This window comes from Armigeres subalbatus, unplaced genomic scaffold (assembly GCF_024139115.2).
Source record: "Armigeres subalbatus isolate Guangzhou_Male unplaced genomic scaffold, GZ_Asu_2 Contig123, whole genome shotgun sequence".
Taxonomy (NCBI): Eukaryota; Metazoa; Arthropoda; class Insecta; order Diptera; family Culicidae; genus Armigeres; species Armigeres subalbatus.
Window position 1 is genome coordinate 316,105 of NW_026941990.1, and position 7,263 is coordinate 323,367.

Sequence of the window (7,263 nt, forward strand, 5' to 3'; positions counted from 1 at the left end):
AGGAATTCCTAGAGGAGCTTCCGGAGGAATTCCTAGAGGAACTTCCGGAGGAATTCCTAGAGGAACTTCCGGAGGAATTCCTAGAGGAACTTCCGGAGGAATTCCTAGAGGAACTTCCGGAGGAATTGCCGGAAGTACTCATAGAGGAACTTCCTAAGGAACTCATGGAGGAACTTTTGGAGGAACTCCTGGAGGATCTGCGGAGTAATTCCTGGCTAAACTAACGGAAGATTTCTTGGAGGAATTATCGCAGGAATTCTTGGAGGAACATTCGGAGGAATTATGAAGGAACTTTCCGAATAATGGAACAGCCTTCATAGCACTTCCTGGTGGAATTTACGGAGGAATTTGTGGAAGCGTTTCGGAAAATTTCTATTGCTTTAAATAAGCACACGACGACCCACGCCGCCGCGCCGCCGCTGACGATTACCAACGGCGTGACGCCGCTGGCTGAAAATGATCTATCACCCCACCGCCGATAAATTTTCAATCGGCACACAAGTCTACTTCCTTCTTCTTCATTCTTCCTTTTGCATTCTTGCTTCTTCCTTTTTCCTTCTTACTCTTTCTTCCTTCTTCCTTCTTCCATCTTCTTTCTTCTTCCTTCTTCCTTTTCTCCTTCATCCTGTATCTTTCTTTTTCTTCTTTCTTCTTCTTCCTTCCTTCTTTTTTCTTTCCTTCGTCCTTCTTCCTTCCTTATTTTTTTCCTTCTTCCTTCTTCATTCCTCATTTTGTTCCTTCTTTCTTTTTCATTTTTTTCCATCTTCCTTCTTTTATTTTCTCCTTCTTACATTCTACTTCTTTCTTCCTTATTCTTTCTTCCTTCTTCTGTGTTCCTTTTTCATTCTTCCTTCTTTCTTCTTCCTTCTTCCTTCGTACTTCTTCCTTAACTTCCCACTTCTCATTTCTTATCCGTCGCTTCTCACTTCTTGCTCCCCACTACAAAGACTACTAACGACTCATTAGTCGCTACAACTTCTCATTTCACACACTTTATAAGGAAACATATTTCAACTTTTTGGCCAAACGGCATTTGGTCGAATGGGGTTCTGCCAAAAATCCCGTTCGGCCAAATGACCCCGAACCGAGAAGATATACAGCTACAGTTATACCCACATTCACGAGATTCAAAAGCTCCCTTCAAGAGGCTCAGAGGCGTCCAATAGTCATAAAAATCCTGTAGGATGCTTGATGTATAAACTTGATTTGAATTGGGAAGTTTAACGAAATAATAAAAGTTTCAACCCACTTTATGGAAAGCCTTATATTACGTTAGTTTTCAGGTCCATTATTCATTATGAGTTACGCTTATACTCATTAACAGCAAAACATAGTGGGTACCTCAATTAATACAAAAGTTCGAAGGGATACTTCTCAAAAAAGGTTAAGAACCGCTGCTGTAGGAGATTCTCAAGGAATTCCCGAAGGAACTTTCCTAGAAGAACGTCCCGAAGAATTCCTGGAAGATTTTGGTGAGAAATTCCTCCTGTACGAAAAAATTCTTGGAAAAGCTTTCCGAGGAATTTCTGAAGGATCTTCTAATGAATTCATGATAGAACTTCCCAGGCAACTCTTGGAGGAATTTCCCGAGCATTTCTTGGAGGAACTTTCCGAGATATCTAGAAAAAAATTCTAGAGATACTTGCGGAGGAATTGCTGGAGATACTTCTGAATCAATTCCTGGTCGATTTGCCAGAGCAATTCCTGAACGAACTTCGAAGGAAATCCTGAAGCAACTTTCCATGAAACACTTGTAGGAACGTCACGAGAAATTTCTCCTGATTTTCTAAGAAAATATATAGAAGAATCTCAGGAGAAACTCTTGGGTGAAGTTCTGGAGAAAATTCTGGGTAAATAGGGAAATCTTCGGATGAATTTTTGAGGGAATTGGCATACGATACACAGCAAATAATTTTGAAAATTCAACGACGTGTAAAATTGCAGCTTATCTAATCAAACGAATTAACACTCGATATTCAGTAAAATTTGATTGAATTTTACAAGCAAGCACCGATTAAATTAATTTCGATTTAAAAAAATAGTGAGATCGATTGAATGTTACGTTTATTTGCATGCTCCAAATATGTGCATGAAAATACATTTAAAATCACAACATATTTTTATCTGTGTACTCTGCTGGCATTTCCATTTTTTTTGTGGAGTTTCATGAGAAATTCCTGAAGCAATTTTTGGAGATATTCCTGCGGGGAATAATGAAGGAACTCTCAAGGAGGATCTGAGGGGTAAATTCAATTGCTATATAGAGTATCTTGGGGGCCCTCCTTAGCCGTGCGGGAAGACGCGCGGCTACAAAGCAAGACCATGCTGAGGGTGGCTGGGTTCGATTCCCGGTGCCGGTCTAGGCAATTTTCGGATTGGAAATTATCTCGACTTCCCTGGGCATAAAAGTATCATCGTGTTAGCATCATGATATACGAATGCAAAAATGGTAACTTGGCTTAGAAACCTCGCAGTTAATAACTGTGGAAGTGCTTAATGAACACTAAGCTGCGAGGCGGCTCTGTCCCAGTGTGGGGATGTAATGCCAATAAGAAGAAGAAGATAGAGTATCCAATCCCCACTACCTGGCCTGTAAAGAGGTCGATAATGAACGGTTTGCTAGTTATTGCAACCGTGGCTCATAATGGCATTTCAGGTTCATAGACGTCAATGACAGTACATGGGATCGCGACCGGACATTCACTGCCGAACTGCCAGAAACCATCTGCGATAGTACCGGCGAATCTATCTAGAAGTATACTGCCTGTAATCGCATATCTGTCCCATATGAATAGGAAACCCAGCAAAGATGGGACAAATATGCGGTTACAGGCAGTATAGGGCAAGTGGTGTGGTTGCGTCAGTGTCTAACAGCAAGAAAGGCTCGGCTTACGAGCTTGAGCTTGAGCTTGAGCTTGAGCTTGATTGACTGCTCGTAGTTGCTACTCCATTATGACCAGATCAGCTGTTCTTGCACAGGGAACCAACAGATGTTTGCTTGGGACTAGCACACATCTTCAATGTACAAGTACTGGTGATCTCATTTGTTAGGTCATACTGGCGCCTGCCACGTCAGAATGCAAGTCAATGTAGGGAAGGGGAGGAAATGATGATGCAATCACTCGCCCACTGCAAGCCGAATATACCTCTGCACTTGTCACGAGTTCATGCGGAATTTGTTGGAATTTCTGGGTTAGGTTCGAGAGGCAGAGGTCCGTCTTGGTTAACGAGCTGCCAATGTGATAGATAGGAGAAGGTAACTGATGGAATTTTTAATTGGATGTAGGAAACGAGCTCTGTAGTTCATTTCCAATTCTAGCAGATTACTGTTAGAATACTCAAGTTGAAGGTATAGGAATAGTAATGGAAACGGTATGGAAGTCCATTTCCAGTTCTAGCGATTGCTAGAACATGAGAAATAAAGAGAAAGATACAAAGTAGGAGAATGGAACGGACCTGGGGTTGAACCCACGACCTCCTGCGTATGAGGCAGAAGCAGTAGCCATATGACTACCAAGCCCGCTTAGCAAGAAAGGCTCGGCTTACGCACGAAAAATTCGAGACTCATAAAACTTACGTCTATTGAAAATTATATGAATGGGGGCAAATCTAGATGACATCGGCTGTGCAGGCATTTCCATACTTGAAAGGCCTTCAGGTGGACGATTTTTAAAAAATGCAATACGGCCTATTCTCATTGGGAACGATAATCAATCTTTGCGATGGACATTCCAAACAACCAATAGTGGCAAATACTAGGACTTTGCCTCATTTCTCATATATCATATCCGAAGAGCAGCGCATACAACCTGCATTACTTTCGACCATAATCGACAATAGAACGGTTGGATCTCATCAGAATAATTAATCTTATCTTTAGAGCAACATTACACTTCAAGAACCTACTTGTGCTTGTCTCGTTTTATTCAACCTGCTTTTATCACTGAACAAATTTCCATACTATTTAAATTTGTCTAAATTTGAGTATGGTCATCTTTGTTCTTGATGATGTTTATTCTAATTTGTATAACATCGTGATTTTGAAATATGTATTGTCCATGGAAGATTACTAGATAGAATCTGAGAATAGCTACGTTTTAGGCCTTCCTCCTCGGCCAAGCGCCTCGTTAGTCTTGTCCTCTACAACGAATGAAGAACTGAAAATTATAAATAATCACGTTGATATAGAAATTAAAATAAAGATAGCGGTAATGTCACGATTGCGATGGACAGTTTATGAATCCGTCAAGACTTGTCAATACACAAGCGTCCGTAGAGGTTAATCGATGCAAACGGATTTCGAGGAAAACTACGGATTGGCCAGCGGTTGCTTTGAATTCCAGCACCTGGAATGACGAAGAATGCAGAGCGATAATCATTGGAAAGAGTGTGAGCGAATAACTTGTCCAATACATAACATAGCGATACATCCATACGGCAACCAGTCAAGAGCTTCCAGAAGTTGATCCACGACGAATATAGTATTAATTTTTAGGTGTGGTCACGAACCCTATGAAGCAGTTCAAGATTCGTATACTTTGCGATACAGCAGCAAAGGGGACTAATACTTCCTGACGGTAACATTCAACTCCGAATGTATATTCGATGGATTGGGCCACATTTAGAACAACGTGCTCCTCATATTCAGCACAGTTTCTGAAAAAATTAAACCTGGAGTTGTAGAAATAACTTTACTTAAATTTATTGTTTCCAATTTTTACCTGTTTGATGACATTTTGCCAAAATGACGAATGAGTGAGCACAACAAAAGTTTTTTCGCCTACTTTTTTCACTTTGTTCATCAGTTGGCAAAATTACTTTGGTAATTATATCGAGTTTTCCTTGAGCACTTTCCTTTAGAACTGCATACTAAGCTTAAAAGTCTATAGACATCCTAATTATTACATTAACGTTCAGCCAGCAGGAACATAATGCTTTATTGACACACACTATTCGAATGTTAGTACAAACTTGGGCCATATCGTGTCCGGATTATTTTAAACCTCAAGGGACAGGTGTAATCTAAGCCCACTTTCACTGTATGATCATTCTATAAGCGTGTAAGCATCATAAAAAGTTCAATTGGTTACAAGCTATCTGAAATGAAAGAAATATTAGAAAATATGAAGGGAATAGTATTACGTTTACAAGTTTTCTTGTTGACGAAAAATAACAATCTCTGGACTGTCATTGGTAACGAAAGAAATCATCGCTTGCTTAGACTAAAATTTCAGTTCAGTGCCGGGAAACAGTTAATGTCAAATTTTTTATGGTATCCGCCATTATGGCGAGCTCCATCGTCGTTGTCACCAGAGGCCGATAGCAACAGAAATTCGGGATCGGAAGTGGGGCTGGGTCGGCCACACTCTACGTAGGGGCGGAAACGAAATCTGTAAGCAAGCATTAGACTGGAACCCAGCGGGACATCGCAGCAGAGGCAGACCCAGAGGCTCATGGCGGAGAAGCCTCAATAAAGAAATAAAAGAAGTCGACCGAAATCTAACCTGGCAACAGGTTAAAGCGATAGCCGGGCATCGCTCAGGATGGAGATCTTTCAAGTCGGCCCTTTGCACCACCGGAGGTGTACAGGATCCATAAGTAAGTAAGTAAGTAAGCCATTATGGCGAGCGTGGAAAGCTGGATAAGGACGTTAGGCATGAGTACGTTAGGCATAAGTACATTAGGCATAAAGGATGTTAAGCATAAAATGCCTCAAAAACAGCCAACGACATAAAGACGATATTATGCCTAAAGTTCTTATGCCTAACGTCACATTTCCTGAAGGATTTTTCGTAAGAAGTACTGAAGGATTTCATGAAGAAATTGCCAAACATATTTTCGGAACATTTCCTGAAGAATTTTTCCTAAGTTTCTTTAAAAAAAAACATCTGAAATAAAATTCATAGAGATTTCCGAAAGAATTCTTAACCAAGTTTCCAAAGAAATGCCTAAAAATAATTTCAGAAGAATATCTGAAGAAATCTGTAAAGTGTTTTATAAAGATATTTCCGAGGGATTTTCAAAAGACATTTTCGAACAAACACCTAAAGAAATTAAAAAAAAAATCGCCAAATGCATATCTAAAGGACTTTCCTAAACAATTCCTTGAGATATTTTCTAAAGTTTTAGCAAAGAAATTTTCAAATTAAATCCTGGAGGAAGTTCTGAAGCAATTCTTAAAATCCGCAGGATTTTCTGATGGAATCTATGGAGAAATTTTCAAAGGAATACCTGGAGGAATTTCCTATGTGATTCCTGAAGGAATTTTGATTGAATGGCTGAAGCAATTTCTGGGTGAACTTGCGAAGGAATTCCTAGAGGAATATTCTAAGTAATTTACAACATTGTTTTGTGTAGCCACCAAAATATTCTTAAAAATAATATTTTTCGCAATATTTACTTTTTTTAAATTGATTGTTTTGTTGCTAAAATCTATATATGGCACGTTTGTTTTTGCCTGGAAATTATTGTAAAACACCTGGAAAAATCAGGGAATTTTGATTTTACAGATGAGTAGACACCCTGAGATTCCAGGAAGAAAGATGAAATAATTCAGAAGATGGAAAGATCGCTACAAAACCGTAGCGTAACCGAACGTCTCGAAACTGTCCGAGAACATGGAACCATAGAGGAGTTAGTACGTCAGGTCGCCGAGCTAACCGAAACGTTGCAATCACTCCACGTAGACCTAGCAAAAAAAAAAAAGACCAGATTATTGAGAAACTTTTGTCAAGTAATCCATCGCATTCCAGCCAACTTCAAGACGCATCTCAAAAACTACATGTGGATGACGATATGTGCCACTCATAATGTCGATAGGACAATCAGTCAGTCAATCGAAAACTGGGTCGCAACGATCAAAAGAGTAAGAAAAATCGCAAACAACGTTTGAGCAAAGACGGATACGTTTCGGATTATTATTATTATTATTATTTATTCAGACTAAGGCCGAAGTGGCCTGTGCGGTATATAAGAGTCTTCTCCATTCGGCTCGGTCCATGGCTACACGTCGCCAACCACGCAGTCTACGGAGGGTCCGCAAGTCATCTTCCACCTGATCGATCCACCTTGCCCGCTGCGCACCTCGCCTTCGTGTGCCCGTCGGATCGTTGTCGAGAACCATTTTCACCGGGTTACTGTCCGACATTCTGGCTACGTGCCCGGCCCATCGCAGTCGTCCGATTTTCGCGGTGTGAACGATGGATGGTTCTCCCAACAGCTGATGCAATTCGTGGTTCATTCGCCTCCTCCACGTACCGTCCG

The 7,263-nt window shown here is 40.5% G+C and overlaps 1 long non-coding RNA gene across 1 annotated transcript; it reads right to left on the bottom strand.

Moving 5' to 3' along the window:
• Positions 1-3,907: 3,907 nt before the first annotated feature.
• Positions 3,908-4,930, bottom strand: LOC134202451 (uncharacterized). The gene is made up of 3 exons (XR_009977231.1): positions 4,569-4,930; positions 4,414-4,510; positions 3,908-4,346 (listed from the first exon to the last, which is right to left on the bottom strand). It is a non-coding gene; the product is annotated as an uncharacterized LOC134202451 (long non-coding RNA).
• Positions 4,931-7,263: the final 2,333 nt, after the last annotated feature.